At 35.5% G+C, this 17128-nt stretch overlaps 6 non-coding genes across 6 annotated transcripts; 4 read left to right on the top strand and 2 right to left on the bottom strand.

Moving 5' to 3' along the window:
- Positions 1 to 114: 114 nt before the first annotated feature.
- LOC123319641 lies at positions 115 to 276 on the top strand. Its single transcript, XR_006538594.1, has one exon. It is a non-coding gene; the product is annotated as a U1 spliceosomal RNA (small nuclear RNA).
- A 4839-nt stretch (positions 277 to 5115) lies between these two features.
- Positions 5116 to 5236, top strand: LOC123319627. The gene has a single exon (XR_006538581.1). It is a non-coding gene; the product is annotated as a U5 spliceosomal RNA (small nuclear RNA).
- Positions 5237 to 6103: 867 nt separating this feature from the next.
- Positions 6104 to 6294, bottom strand: LOC123319674. The gene has a single exon (XR_006538622.1). It is a non-coding gene; the product is annotated as a U2 spliceosomal RNA (small nuclear RNA).
- A 1557-nt stretch (positions 6295 to 7851) lies between these two features.
- On the top strand, positions 7852 to 8013 carry LOC123319629. Its single transcript, XR_006538583.1, has one exon. It is a non-coding gene; the product is annotated as a U1 spliceosomal RNA (small nuclear RNA).
- Positions 8014 to 12852: 4839 nt separating this feature from the next.
- On the top strand, positions 12853 to 12973 carry LOC123319626. The gene has a single exon (XR_006538580.1). It is a non-coding gene; the product is annotated as a U5 spliceosomal RNA (small nuclear RNA).
- An 867-nt stretch (positions 12974 to 13840) lies between these two features.
- On the bottom strand, positions 13841 to 14031 carry LOC123319663. The gene has a single exon (XR_006538611.1). It is a non-coding gene; the product is annotated as a U2 spliceosomal RNA (small nuclear RNA).
- Positions 14032 to 17128: the final 3097 nt, after the last annotated feature.

Genomic DNA, 17128 nt, shown 5'->3' with positions numbered 1-17128 from the left:
TAGTATCGATCTTTGATGTTTCCTTTTTGTCCTAGTAGATGGTGCTGTTCAACATACATATCTCAAAAGAATCTTCCAATGTAATGTAAAACCGGCCAAAACTCTTCCCAACTCATACTTACCTGGCGTAGGGGTTACCATGATCAATAAGGTGGTTCCCCCGGAGTGAGGCCCTTTCATTGCACTTCGATCGGGCTGACCTCTGCGATTATCCCTAATGCGGATAACTCGGGCGCGTAATTTTTGGTAGTCGGGACTGCGTACGCGCTGTCCCGGTATAAGATAATTTAAATATAATATTTTTACATCGACGCATATTTATTCGTATTATAGGTAAGCCTTCATAAACTAAGAGTCTGTGTGTTAACTAAGACGAATTTTCAATACCTTCAGCTTACTGAACGGCCTTAACGCCCACCTCTGATAATTATAACACCATAGATGGCATAAACCGTGGCATTGAGCTGAGTTCAAAAACACCCCGCATATGTGTCTCTTAGGTACTCCGTTTCCGATATACAGCTAGAGGGTTTTCTGAATTTTCCTTTCGCTATAACTCCTGATATTGATCTATTCGACTGAAAATTCATCATCAGGTTAACGTTATTAGTTTCAATAAAACGGGACCTTAAAATTTGACAAAACTCAGGACCGGACTCATTGAGGCTATATTCAAGTCCAAACTAGTGAAAAACATCCTGTATGAAGTTTTTGAATGAATCGCTTTTTATGGACAACGTGGACCTGAAGTAATTAATTATCCGAATTGATTTTCCCCTCATTAGCTCTTTTAGTGAAGTTAATGATTGAAAATTCGAAGAAGTGTTATAAATGCTCTTTCGTACTCTTCTCCATTGACTCCGTTGTTGCATTTATCGAATCTATATGAATATCTATTGGTCTGGTCTTATTACTCTTTGTTATTGAAACATTGATCATATTTATGCACAGAAAAAAAAATATCCATCACTATTTCAGGACCCTTTATTAAGTTGAGTAGAGTTACAAATATTCATAAAGTCTCACAAATTTACTAATAGAGAATATGCAGACAGGTGGATTGGACAGCTAGATCTATACTCGACACCTCTCGGTTTCTTTCTTTCTTTGTGGTTATTTGAAGGCCAAGTTCTATGAAACAGATATCTTTTCTGACAAAGGAAATATTATTAGATTGAATGAATGGTGCTTGCGATAAAATTCGCAAAAATCCTCATGTAATGATACGAACAGTTAGAGCCTCATAAAGGTTATAGAAAGTCGAGAAAATCATATTGAACACCTACTTACATCAGACAACTAGTTTTTTTCCTTCCATATTTGAGTATTACGAGGTGTATTATCGATTGCAAAAAATTTCATCATTGTGTATGACAATTTGGAATGGCCGAATATGTTAAAATTGTTGAATCCATTCAACAGAATATTCGTTGAAGAAGAAATTGCAATATTTGCAATTAAAAATATCTAAATAGGTACATTTTCATGGAGTGCTCTATTCCTTAGAGCCGTCTGACCACAAAACAATTACATATCTATAAAACATGATCAACAGGTGGGGCAAACCAATAATTCCTCTAATTTTGGCCCATCGCTGTGAGGTGGCTTCCGAAGGCATATTTTTGTGACATAATTATCATGAAGACTGAATTTCTTCATAGCAGTAATCAGCAAGAATTGGTTCCATTCCCAAACAGCGATGAATAATTCAAATTTCTATTCTTCTCTTCACAGAAATAAACGAATACACGAACACCGAAATAAACAAATATTTTAGCCCGGTTTATTCAACAGATGGAAACCAGGAATGTGAACTGCGAAATTACAAAGGTTCCGACCCATACTGCTAACATTAAGCAACCCTAAAGATGCCCCGGATGGCCAGTAAACATAACTTGCAATTGCATCGTAAAAATAAAAAATTCTCGATACACTGACAAACTCTTCACTCTCGTTTAGACCATCCTGTGTTGCTTCTTGCCAGAATCGGAGAAATTCAATTTGAATACACAGTGCAGTGACCAGTGAGAAAAAATCTTATTGTTACATATTCGTTCATCTACTCTGCTGGATTAATCAGGTGAGTAAGTATAATTATTTATTTAGGTACTTATTTTTATTTATTCATATTCAAATGGAGTACATGAAAGGACAAAGCAAAAAATATAATATGTTCTCACTGATGGTTAAAGTGGTGCTTAATAAAAAATACAAAGAAAGATAAAACTGTTGTAATAATGGATCTCTAGAATATAGATCGAAACACAGAAGAAAACAATTTTATAACATAACTCGACTATTTTTCATAAAGAGGCTTGACTTGAGGCATCTAATCAGAGGTGAATTTAAGTTATTATTGTAGAGCATCGACTTATATAAAACAAAAATTTATTTCGCGTATGATGGCAAGTTGAAGGTGAACATACCAACAAGTTCGCAGCGGTATGAGATATTAATAATTTTGCATATGAACTTCACATCTCTCATCATTCGTTGATCTGTAGGTAAGGTTCGACAATTTCAAATTCTTCATAATTCGTCAGTTGTTATCAACGCAATTTTGATGAAATTTCCCATTTACATAGGTACCTAATGAGCTGATCTATTGATATAAATATTATAGCATGGGTTCCAAATAACTGATCCTAACCTAATATTAGAATACTTTAGTAATCACGTAGGCTGATTTTCCTGTCCTGGAATTTATTTGCTAATTCTTTGATTTTTTTTTGATAGTTTTAGGCGGTATACAATACGATTCTACATTTTAACATTCCCTAGCGTAATGGTAAGGTGGATTGAACACGGACAGAAGCTAACTTATCAGAAAACTTCCCTGCAGAGTCTGATGATTAGTAATAACCCTGTTTGAATTCCTTTCTTGTATCGTCGTAATCGGAAATGGAGCACCTCTTTAATTTTTTGCGACTTGCCACAAAAATTCCCGATTAGAACTAACGAAATACTCAACAGAGTCTTGGTACTTTCTCTAGTCGGATTCTATCAGAAATTTTCAACGACTCCTACAAAGTATCAATTCTGGATAGATGTTTTGAATCGTTTCCACTTCTTATGAGCAATCTTTTTCTCTTTTATTACCTTTATAGTTGAGAAACTTGATCATCCTGGAGAATTCAACGAGCAAAAAATTAATTTCGGTACACGAAGTTTTATCAATAATCTACAGGGTGTTTCGTTTCTAAATGAACATAAGATAACCTGAGCTAGAGCTACCCTAGGCGAGTCCAAAAAAACCCATAATAGACAGGTCTAATCAATTCCATAACCGAGATACAGGGTGCTTCATGTATTCACCTAAAATTTGAATTTCTCATAACTTTTGAACCAACCAGTATAGTCGGTTGGTTGATATTTGGAATATATGATTCACTTACACAGGTCGATAGATTTACATTTAAATTGATAAAAAATTCCAGGTCCGTATTTGAAAAATATGGGACTTCTTCCAGCTGGAATTCAACACCCTGTGAATTAAAATTTTGGAATTTGATCGAGATATTTGAAAAGAGCAAAAAATATCCAATGAGAGGCAAAATTACATATTTATATAAATATTTCCTAGCACTTGTGTTTCTCCGGAACTTTTATAATTTTTCCTAGAAATATGGAATAATAGATTTTCCAATTCCAATACAAATGAAATTTTCGGATTAGAGAAACACTCACCAGATCAAACACAATCATGGTAAATACTTTTCACTGACTTAGTTCCCGATTTTTCGGTTCCATAGGATATCTTGGATCTAACATTATCTACTCGTTCGAAATTTGAGGTGTTCTGAAAATTAAGATAAAAATACTGCAATTGATCAATTAGCCACAGGGTGTATTTAAAGGTGCGAGCCTTTTTTTTTACAGAAGATAGAACTGGTCAAAGTAAAGCGTTTCACCAAAAATGACCTATAAAAAACTCTCAAAATGACAACATTGAAAGAAAATTGAAAATGATTACTGAAATAGATCCTAATACGACCCTAGATCATTTGTTTTCTGAATTATTGCAAAGGAATGGGAAAAAAATTATTTCCTGATGGCTGACTCAACAATATGGTTTCGTTTAGGATATTGGACAGTTCGAGATTAACGTGGAAATGAAAATGGAAACTTAGGATTGTCGAATTTTTCTCATTATTCAGTGACTTACACGATTTTATGAAATGGCTTATTTCGATATCAACTGACAGAAAAAGACTTAGGACGCAAGTATAAAAAAAGAATATTAGTATCCACCAATAATATTCGTCTAAATTATTCACAAATTTTTTCACAATGGGTATCACAATCTTCTTGTTCAATCGCTCCAACAATAGGGTAACAATAATAGCACTTTATCGACATAAGCACAATACAACTATTCTTCCAAGTGACCTGATGCTACTAATCAGATAAACGCGAATGTACTGAACCATTCATTGTCCATCCATAGGTTTATGTTTTGTTTCGTTTTTCCGATACCGTAGTCACCTTCTACAGTCCCGTACTTGAACTTTGATGAAATTTTGTGGAACTTGTAGGGGTTGTAGCTCAGCCATCTTGAATATTTTATATAGAAAAAACGACTTATTTTCGTTAAATCTACCTTCTCTAAAAAAGCCTCACCTTTGAAAACACCCTGCGTACCACCTACCATCGTAAGCAGCGTTATTATTATAATTATTATTATTATCTTGATCCGTCAACGTAGAACCGGCAAAATTGGTATTACTGCCTCCTATTTCAGAGCAACAATAGCAATTACGATGTTATCCTAACGTGCTCGATACAGAAATGATACCAGGAACGAAGAATATCTATAACATAACAATATGTAACACAATAGATGGGTGAAAGTTATTTCATGTGTTACTCAACAGATGGCTTCCGATGTAGCATTACAACTTAATTAGTTTAATTCTGCATTAATTGATATGAAAATATTGATGTTTCCGTTTGAACACGATCCACATATATCAATTCAATGTATCATTCGAGTTTTATGAGCAGAAACATGTGAAATTGAATTTGAACGTTTTTGAATATACCTACCTTTTACCTTTATAGTACTCATCTATACAAACTCAATTAGCATATAGCATTCGATGAGCGGGATATTTCTTACTCTGATCTCTCCTCAGATGCGAATAAATCTTTCGCCTTTTACTAAAGATTTCCGTGGGGAGGGATAACTCAAATGAGTCTATCAACAATTTTTTAAAGCTTCCCTTATGGTGGAGCTAATTTTGTAAATTAATAAAAGTCTTCTCCTCTTAGTAGCTATAAAATTAAGATTAACATGGGTGTATAAAAGACAAAATGAACATTGAGACTTACTTTAAAGATAACTAAAGAGCCCTGTGAATTATTTAAATAAGCATTTTAGGTATATCATCTAAAATAAAATGAGTATATTTTCTCTGTATATAATTTAAATGCCTTATTATAGCCACAGCCGGCAAACTTCATTAAGGGCGTCTGTACAGGTTGTCCCATTAGAAGTTTAAGGTGAAGGTGAACGGATCGTAGGATTATTCTGAAAATTTGGGTACTAGGTTTTGGACTTCTGATCTATCTGTCCATAAAAATATGTTAAATGTTACGATGTTGCCGCTTATAGCAGAAGTGAGAGTATTTTAACATCGAAAATTTTAGGCGCTATTTTATCTTTCGATATATTAATATGAAATTCGAACTATCGAATCTGTATAGTGAATCGATATTATTACAGACCGACAAAAAAATTCACTAAGATGATGTACCTCATTTCTAGCCTTGATAAAGTTAGAACAGGTATTTAACGAAACGTCGGCATTATTTATGCACAACACGATCGATACTTCTAGTTAAAGAGAGATACTAATCACACCGTTTCGATTTTTGTAAAAAAACATTAATATAATTCTACTGTCTGTTGATTGGTATTTATCTACATAATTAAAGTTGCATGAATTCTTCGAGCTGTTTGATACCATATCGATATATGTATTTTTGTAAAAATATCACCTATCACGATATTTCTGAAAAATATCAAACTTCTCTCTTATGAGACACGTGACAACGAGTACGGCCATGCCTAAGCCTAACATCTGATCATATGATTCTTTGTTTGAAGTGGGCCGATCCCGGAGGTACTGCAATACCGGGCCAACCCGCGACGGTGGTGGAGCAAGCCCCTAACCACTGTCAATTTCCAAAAATCAGTTTAATATACTGGCCCCGCATGCGGGGCGTATCAGATATTAAGCTGATAAGAACAGATACTACACTTTGAACTTAGCCATAGGGCCGAGAAGCGATAAAGAAGTATCGTTCTGGACCCTATTTACAGGTATACAAAATGCAGTATCGAGTACAATACATCAGGTATCAGATGAGAAGCCCTCTATCGGTCAACTGATTTAGAAAACGCAGGTCGACAATAACGGCAATGATCGACGTTCTGGAAACTATTCTTGAAGCGTATGATAACGGATACGTCGAATTGTCCTATAAGTCCTATATGGACTTGGGTAAGGCCTTTGATAGTGTCCCACACGGAATACTTCTCTTACAGAAGCTCCAGTATTATTATGGTGTGAGAGAAAAGGCATATGAAATATTTGCATCATACCTAACCTAGCAAAAAGAAATCAGAAGGTCAAATGGAAGGAAATCTCTTCGAATATTGAAGAGAGCCATATCATATTGGGGCCTATTCTGTTCATAGCCTCTGCATAAACGACCTACACGTGAATGTGGTGTCGGACAAAAGCTGCTGTTTTGCAGACGACACTGCAGTACTCAATTAGTCAAAGGACTCCCTATTCATGCGATGACGAACAAATCCTTAAATGACGCTCAGAAGTGGTTTTTCGCAAACGGTTTCACGATAAACATTGAAAAGACACAAAATTTGGTATTTACTACCAAGATACAGACTGATGAATCGCTGTCATACCTGACATACTCCTTTTTCCCTCGGCTGAAACAAGTCCTTTATCGGCGAATTATTTTGCAGTAGACTGTCGACAGCTATATTCCTGATAAGAAAGATTGAACAGATATCGAACATGGAATCTGCTAAACAAACTCATTATTCAGCCTCCTCACTGATAGCTGTCGGAATATCTTCAAAGGGGAGAAAATACTAACCGTAGTATCATCGTTAATTCTCTTCTGCGTGAAATATGTTCATCAAAACGGTTTTGACAAGATCCCCATAAATTTATGACAAATTTAGAATACCACAGCTACACCCGTGGAAAACATAAATTAACTCTTAACTCTACTATGCTACAATAAATAAGACACAACAAGGTCCAAATTATAATGAATTGAAAGGATGCATGCCCTAATATTATTATATGTGACGATGGGGGATCGACTGCCAGGCATATTATCGAACTTTGAAGCTCTCTGATAATACAACAACGATTTTTGCCAAGATGGAAACTATGAGCAATATTTAGTGCGCTCTAGCGGTAAAACGAAAGATGCTAGCGAGTTAATTAGAACTTTAGTTCACGTGAAATTTCATCATTACATAGGGAGGGTAAAGTGAAAGTGAAAATCAAAGTAAATTAATTTATGTTCGTATAAATCAATGAAAATTTGGGTTCTGAATTCAGGTAAGAATCTATGAAAAAGCTAGACTGTCGTCAGGCTTGTTCGTTGAACTATTATTAAAAAGAAAAAATATGTGAAAGGAATCAATAGGAAAGCGACTGACAGGATAGGAAGCTGGGTATTGTAATATAAATATAGTATCGATCTTTGATGTTTCCTTTTTGTCCTAGTAGATGGTGCTGTTCAACATACATATCTCAAAAGAATCTTCCAATGTAATGTAAAACCGGCCAAAACTCTTCCCAACTCATACTTACCTGGCGTAGGGGTTACCATGATCAATAAGGTGGTTCCCCCGGAGTGAGGCCCTTTCATTGCACTTCGATCGGGCTGACCTCTGCGATTATCCCTAATGCGGATAACTCGGGCGCGTAATTTTTGGTAGTCGGGACTGCGTACGCGCTGTCCCGGTATAAGATAATTTAAATATAATATTTTTACATCGACGCATATTTATTCGTATTATAGGTAAGCCTTCATAAACTAAGAGTCTGTGTGTTAACTAAGACGAATTTTCAATACCTTCAGCTTACTGAACGGCCTTAACGCCCACCTCTGATAATTATAACACCATAGATGGCATAAACCGTGGCATTGAGCTGAGTTCAAAAACACCCCGCATATGTGTCTCTTAGGTACTCCGTTTCCGATATACAGCTAGAGGGTTTTCTGAATTTTCCTTTCGCTATAACTCCTGATATTGATCTATTCGACTGAAAATTCATCATCAGGTTAACGTTATTAGTTTCAATAAAACGGGACCTTAAAATTTGACAAAACTCAGGACCGGACTCATTGAGGCTATATTCAAGTCCAAACTAGTGAAAAACATCCTGTATGAAGTTTTTGAATGAATCGCTTTTTATGGACAACGTGGACCTGAAGTAATTAATTATCCGAATTGATTTTCCCCTCATTAGCTCTTTTAGTGAAGTTAATGATTGAAAATTCGAAGAAGTGTTATAAATGCTCTTTCGTACTCTTCTCCATTGACTCCGTTGTTGCATTTATCGAATCTATATGAATATCTATTGGTCTGGTCTTATTACTCTTTGTTATTGAAACATTGATCATATTTATGCACAGAAAAAAAAATATCCATCACTATTTCAGGACCCTTTATTAAGTTGAGTAGAGTTACAAATATTCATAAAGTCTCACAAATTTACTAATAGAGAATATGCAGACAGGTGGATTGGACAGCTAGATCTATACTCGACACCTCTCGGTTTCTTTCTTTCTTTGTGGTTATTTGAAGGCCAAGTTCTATGAAACAGATATCTTTTCTGACAAAGGAAATATTATTAGATTGAATGAATGGTGCTTGCGATAAAATTCGCAAAAATCCTCATGTAATGATACGAACAGTTAGAGCCTCATAAAGGTTATAGAAAGTCGAGAAAATCATATTGAACACCTACTTACATCAGACAACTAGTTTTTTTCCTTCCATATTTGAGTATTACGAGGTGTATTATCGATTGCAAAAAATTTCATCATTGTGTATGACAATTTGGAATGGCCGAATATGTTAAAATTGTTGAATCCATTCAACAGAATATTCGTTGAAGAAGAAATTGCAATATTTGCAATTAAAAATATCTAAATAGGTACATTTTCATGGAGTGCTCTATTCCTTAGAGCCGTCTGACCACAAAACAATTACATATCTATAAAACATGATCAACAGGTGGGGCAAACCAATAATTCCTCTAATTTTGGCCCATCGCTGTGAGGTGGCTTCCGAAGGCATATTTTTGTGACATAATTATCATGAAGACTGAATTTCTTCATAGCAGTAATCAGCAAGAATTGGTTCCATTCCCAAACAGCGATGAATAATTCAAATTTCTATTCTTCTCTTCACAGAAATAAACGAATACACGAACACCGAAATAAACAAATATTTTAGCCCGGTTTATTCAACAGATGGAAACCAGGAATGTGAACTGCGAAATTACAAAGGTTCCGACCCATACTGCTAACATTAAGCAACCCTAAAGATGCCCCGGATGGCCAGTAAACATAACTTGCAATTGCATCGTAAAAATAAAAAATTCTCGATACACTGACAAACTCTTCACTCTCGTTTAGACCATCCTGTGTTGCTTCTTGCCAGAATCGGAGAAATTCAATTTGAATACACAGTGCAGTGACCAGTGAGAAAAAATCTTATTGTTACATATTCGTTCATCTACTCTGCTGGATTAATCAGGTGAGTAAGTATAATTATTTATTTAGGTACTTATTTTTATTTATTCATATTCAAATGGAGTACATGAAAGGACAAAGCAAAAAATATAATATGTTCTCACTGATGGTTAAAGTGGTGCTTAATAAAAAATACAAAGAAAGATAAAACTGTTGTAATAATGGATCTCTAGAATATAGATCGAAACACAGAAGAAAACAATTTTATAACATAACTCGACTATTTTTCATAAAGAGGCTTGACTTGAGGCATCTAATCAGAGGTGAATTTAAGTTATTATTGTAGAGCATCGACTTATATAAAACAAAAATTTATTTCGCGTATGATGGCAAGTTGAAGGTGAACATACCAACAAGTTCGCAGCGGTATGAGATATTAATAATTTTGCATATGAACTTCACATCTCTCATCATTCGTTGATCTGTAGGTAAGGTTCGACAATTTCAAATTCTTCATAATTCGTCAGTTGTTATCAACGCAATTTTGATGAAATTTCCCATTTACATAGGTACCTAATGAGCTGATCTATTGATATAAATATTATAGCATGGGTTCCAAATAACTGATCCTAACCTAATATTAGAATACTTTAGTAATCACGTAGGCTGATTTTCCTGTCCTGGAATTTATTTGCTAATTCTTTGATTTTTTTTTTATAGTTTTAGGCGGTATACAATACGATTCTACATTTTAACATTCCCTAGCGTAATGGTAAGGTGGATTGAACACGGACAGAAGCTAACTTATCAGAAAACTTCCCTGCAGAGTCTGATGATTAGTAATAACCCTGTTTGAATTCCTTTCTTGTATCGTCGTAATCGGAAATGGAGCACCTCTTTAATTTTTTGCGACTTGCCACAAAAATTCCCGATTAGAACTAACGAAATACTCAACAGAGTCTTGGTACTTTCTCTAGTCGGATTCTATCAGAAATTTTCAACGACTCCTACAAAGTATCAATTCTGGATAGATGTTTTGAATCGTTTCCACTTCTTATGAGCAATCTTTTTCTCTTTTATTACCTTTATAGTTGAGAAACTTGATCATCCTGGAGAATTCAACGAGCAAAAAATTAATTTCGGTACACGAAGTTTTATCAATAATCTACAGGGTGTTTCGTTTCTAAATGAACATAAGATAACCTGAGCTAGAGCTACCCTAGGCGAGTCCAAAAAAACCCATAATAGACAGGTCTAATCAATTCCATAACCGAGATACAGGGTGCTTCATGTATTCACCTAAAATTTGAATTTCTCATAACTTTTGAACCAACCAGTATAGTCGGTTGGTTGATATTTGGAATATATGATTCACTTACACAGGTCGATAGATTTACATTTAAATTGATAAAAAATTCCAGGTCCGTATTTGAAAAATATGGGACTTCTTCCAGCTGGAATTCAACACCCTGTGAATTAAAATTTTGGAATTTGATCGAGATATTTGAAAAGAGCAAAAAATATCCAATGAGAGGCAAAATTACATATTTATATAAATATTTCCTAGCACTTGTGTTTCTCCGGAACTTTTATAATTTTTCCTAGAAATATGGAATAATAGATTTTCCAATTCCAATACAAATGAAATTTTCGGATTAGAGAAACACTCACCAGATCAAACACAATCATGGTAAATACTTTTCACTGACTTAGTTCCCGATTTTTCGGTTCCATAGGATATCTTGGATCTAACATTATCTACTCGTTCGAAATTTGAGGTGTTCTGAAAATTAAGATAAAAATACTGCAATTGATCAATTAGCCACAGGGTGTATTTAAAGGTGCGAGCCTTTTTTTTTACAGAAGATAGAACTGGTCAAAGTAAAGCGTTTCACCAAAAATGACCTATAAAAAACTCTCAAAATGACAACATTGAAAGAAAATTGAAAATGATTACTGAAATAGATCCTAATACGACCCTAGATCATTTGTTTTCTGAATTATTGCAAAGGAATGGGAAAAAAATTATTTCCTGATGGCTGACTCAACAATATGGTTTCGTTTAGGATATTGGACAGTTCGAGATTAACGTGGAAATGAAAATGGAAACTTAGGATTGTCGAATTTTTCTCATTATTCAGTGACTTACACGATTTTATGAAATGGCTTATTTCGATATCAACTGACAGAAAAAGACTTAGGACGCAAGTATAAAAAAAGAATATTAGTATCCACCAATAATATTCGTCTAAATTATTCACAAATTTTTTCACAATGGGTATCACAATCTTCTTGTTCAATCGCTCCAACAATAGGGTAACAATAATAGCACTTTATCGACATAAGCACAATACAACTATTCTTCCAAGTGACCTGATGCTACTAATCAGATAAACGCGAATGTACTGAACCATTCATTGTCCATCCATAGGTTTATGTTTTGTTTCGTTTTTCCGATACCGTAGTCACCTTCTACAGTCCCGTACTTGAACTTTGATGAAATTTTGTGGAACTTGTAGGGGTTGTAGCTCAGCCATCTTGAATATTTTATATAGAAAAAACGACTTATTTTCGTTAAATCTACCTTCTCTAAAAAAGCCTCACCTTTGAAAACACCCTGCGTACCACCTACCATCGTAAGCAGCGTTATTATTATAATTATTATTATTATCTTGATCCGTCAACGTAGAACCGGCAAAATTGGTATTACTGCCTCCTATTTCAGAGCAACAATAGCAATTACGATGTTATCCTAACGTGCTCGATACAGAAATGATACCAGGAACGAAGAATATCTATAACATAACAATATGTAACACAATAGATGGGTGAAAGTTATTTCATGTGTTACTCAACAGATGGCTTCCGATGTAGCATTACAACTTAATTAGTTTAATTCTGCATTAATTGATATGAAAATATTGATGTTTCCGTTTGAACACGATCCACATATATCAATTCAATGTATCATTCGAGTTTTATGAGCAGAAACATGTGAAATTGAATTTGAACGTTTTTGAATATACCTACCTTTTACCTTTATAGTACTCATCTATACAAACTCAATTAGCATATAGCATTCGATGAGCGGGATATTACTTACTCTGATCTCTCCTCAGATGCGAATAAATCTTTCGCCTTTTACTAAAGATTTCCGTGGGGAGGGATAACTCAAATGAGTCTATCAACAATTTTTTAAAGCTTCCCTTATGGTGGAGCTAATTTTGTAAATTAATAAAAGTCTTCTCCTCTTAGTAGCTATAAAATTAAGATTAACATGGGTGTATAAAAGACAAAATGAACATTGAGACTTACTTTAAAGATAACTAAAGAGCCCTGTGAATTATTTAAATAAGCATTTTAGGTATATCATCTAAAATAAAATGAGTATATTTTCTCTGTATATAATTTAAATGCCTTATTATAGCCACAGCCGGCAAACTTCATTAAGGGCGTCTGTACAGGTTGTCCCATTAGAAGTTTAAGGTGAAGGTGAACGGATCGTAGGATTATTCTGAAAATTTGGGTACTAGGTTTTGGACTTCTGATCTATCTGTCCATAAAAATATGTTAAATGTTACGATGTTGCCGCTTATAGCAGAAGTGAGAGTATTTTAACATCGAAAATTTTAGGCGCTATTTTATCTTTCGATATATTAATATGAAATTCGAACTATCGAATCTGTATAGTGAATCGATATTATTACAGACCGACAAAAAAATTCACTAAGATGATGTACCTCATTTCTAGCCTTGATAAAGTTAGAACAGGTATCTAACGAAACGTCGGCATTATTTATGCACAACACGATCGATACTTCTAGTTAAAGAGAGATACAAATCACACCGTTTCGATTTTTGTAAAAAAACATTAATATAATTCTACTGTCTGTTGATTGGTATTTATCTACATAATTAAAGTTGCATGAATTCTTCGAGCTGTTTGATACCATATCGATATATGTATTTTTGTAAAAATATCACCTATCACGATATTTCTGAAAAATATCAAACTTCTCTCTTATGAGACACGTGACAACGAGTACGGCCATGCCTAAGCCTAACATCTGATCATATGATTCTTTGTATGAAGTGGGCCGATCCCGGAGGTACTGCAATACCGGGCCAACCCGCGACGGTGGTGGAGCAAGCCCCTAACCACTGTCAATTTCCAAAAATCAGTTTAATATACTGGCCCCGCATGCGGGGCGTATCAGATATTAAGCTGATAAGAACAGATACTACACTTTGATCTTAGCCATAGGGCCGAGAAGCGATAAAGAAGTATCGTTCTGGACCCTATTTACAGGTATACAAAATGCAGTATCGAGTACAATACATCAGGTATCAGATGAGAAGCCCTCTATCGGTCAACTGATTTAGAAAACGCAGGTCGACAATAACGGCAATGATCGACGTTCTGGAAACTATTCTTGAAGCGTATGATAACGGATACGTCGAATTGTCCTATAAGTCCTATATGGACTTGGGTAAGGCCTTTGATAGTGTCCCACACGGAATACTTCTCTTACAGAAGCTCCAGTATTATTATGGTGTGAGAGAAAAGGCATATGAAATATTTGCATCATACCTAACCTAGCAAAAAGAAATCAGAAGGTCAAATGGAAGGAAATCTCTTCGAATATTGAAGAGAGCCATATCATATTGGGGCCTATTCTGTTCATAGCCTCTGCATAAACGACCTACACGTGAATGTGGTGTCGGACAAAAGCTGCTGTTTTGCAGACGACACTGCAGTACTCAATTAGTCAAAGGACTCCCTATTCATGCGATGACGAACAAATCCTTAAATGACGCTCAGAAGTGGTTTTTCGCAAACGGTTTCACGATAAACATTGAAAAGACACAAAATTTGGTATTTACTACCAAGATACAGACTGATGAATCGCTGTCATACCTGACATACTCCTTTTTCCCTCGGCTGAAACAAGTCCTTTATCGGCGAATTATTTTGCAGTAGACTGTCGACAGCTATATTCCTGATAAGAAAGATTGAACAGATATCGAACATGGAATCTGCTAAACAAACTCATTATTCAGCCTCCTCACTGATAGCTGTCGGAATATCTTCAAAGGGGAGAAAATACTAACCGTAGTATCATCGTTAATTCTCTTCTGCGTGAAATATGTTCATCAAAACGGTTTTGACAAGATCCCCATAAATTTATGACAAATTTAGAATACCACAGCTACACCCGTGGAAAACATAAATTAACTCTTAACTCTACTATGCTACAATAAATAAGACACAACAAGGTCCAAATTATAATGAATTGAAAGGATGCATGCCCTAATATTATTATATGTGACGATGGGGGATCGACTGCCAGGCATATTATCGAACTTTGAAGCTCTCTGATAATACAACAACGATTTTTGCCAAGATGGAAACTATGAGCAATATTTAGTGCGCTCTAGCGGTAAAACGAAAGATGCTAGCGAGTTGATTAGAACTTTAGTTCACGTGAAATTTCATCATTACATAGGGAGGGTAAAGTGAAAGTGAAAATCAAAGTAAATTAATTTATGTTCGTATAAATCAATGAAAATTTGGGTTCTGAATTCAGGTAAGAATCTATGAAAAAGCTAGACTGTCGTCAGGCTTGTTCGTTGAACTATTATTAAAAAGAAAAAATATGTGAAAGGAATCAATAGGAAAGCGACTGACAGGATAGGAAGCTGGGTATTGTAATATAAATATAGTATCGATCTTTGATGTTTCCTTTTTGTCCTAGTAGATGGTGGGGTGCAAGGGGCGAAGGTAAACATCAATTCCAGCCCAAATGTCAACCTCACCTGCAAGGGAGATAACTATTGTTATCCGGTGCACCCTGCTAGAAAACTGACGAGGCTCTGACGACCGAACGATAGCCGGAATAAGCTATCCCCCTCAAGCCGTCAACGGCCTCTTATAGAGGGCGGATGAACGGCTGAGGCAAGGGCACTCTTTTGTCCTGGGGTTGAGAAATCGGCCCCAAAGGCGGATGAACAGATAATGTCAACGGCATAAGGATACGGAAGGCAACGGGAAACCACCGTATTAAAAGCTTAAATGCATCCCTAGAACACTAATATGGCAAAAGTCAATGAAATTACGGCCCTCAGTCCCCGGCAGCCCTTAGATGGGCAGAGGGTGCTAAGAATCCCCGGGTGGACAAAGCGTATTGCAACATGGAATGTTACCTCAATGTTTGAGGCAGGAAAACTCCGAAATGTTATTCAGGAAATGGACAGAATGAACATAGACATACTAGGAGTCAGCGAATCAAGGTGGCCAGGCACAGGTAAAATAACACAAAAAGACAGCGTTGTATATTACTCCGGTAATAATGAACCACATCACAGAAATGGAGTGGCATTTATAATAAAGAAGGATATAGCCCATAATATCAAAAATGTAGTAACACTCTCGGACCGAGCTATAATGCTACAACTTGCCGGAAAGCAAATGGACATAACTTTAATACAGGTGTACGCCCCTACTGCTGACAAAGAAGACCAGCTTGTAGAAGAATTCTATGAACAGATCAATCAGTTACTCAAATCTGTTAAGACACAGGATGTTTGTGTTATTATGGGCGATTTTAACTCAAAAATAGGCAAGGGAAAACAAGGAAACTGTGTGGGAAGCTTTGGATTGGGTCAAAGGAACAACAGAGGAGATCGACTCATCCAGTTCTGTGAGGAGAATAATCTCATAGTAGCGAACACTTTCTTTCAACAGCCGCCAAGACGACTTTATACTTGGGTCTCCCCAAAAGACAACGAACATGATATAGTCAGAAATCAGATAGATTTCATACTTATAAATGAAAGATTTAAGAACTCCATTCGAAATGTTAAAACATACCCTGGCGCCGACGTCAATTCCAATCATAACCCGGTAATCGCCAAAATCAATATAAGATTAAAGAAGCTCCAAAAAACAAAGAGACAAAAGCGAAGGGACCTGAGACCCCTTGAAGATGAAGTTGACAGAGAGAAACTAACCAAAGAAATTAATGATAACCTTAAGAAAATACCAATTGATATACATGAGCAAAACATAAACGATACTTGGTCACACATTAAAGACGCAATAAAAACAAGTCAACTGCAGATGAGATCAACCAGTCAAGCAAAGAAGAAGGAGTGGATGACGAATGAAATATTGGCTCTTATGGAGAAAAGAAGACTTCAAAAGAATGGAAATAAAACAGCTTACAAGGAAATAAACAGGGAAATTAGAAAAAGGATAAAGGTTGCCAAGGAAGAATGGATATCAGGAAAATGTTCAGAAATAGAGGAATTGGATCGAAAGTATGATAGTAGAAATATGCACAAGAAGATCAAAGAGATGTGTGGAAGTTACAAA

Source organism: Coccinella septempunctata, chromosome 8 (genome assembly GCF_907165205.1).
Source record: "Coccinella septempunctata chromosome 8, icCocSept1.1, whole genome shotgun sequence".
NCBI classification, from domain to species: Eukaryota; Metazoa; Arthropoda; class Insecta; order Coleoptera; family Coccinellidae; genus Coccinella; species Coccinella septempunctata.
Note: the sequence above shows the minus strand (reverse complement) of the source record. Positions and strands in the feature narration are given on the sequence as shown.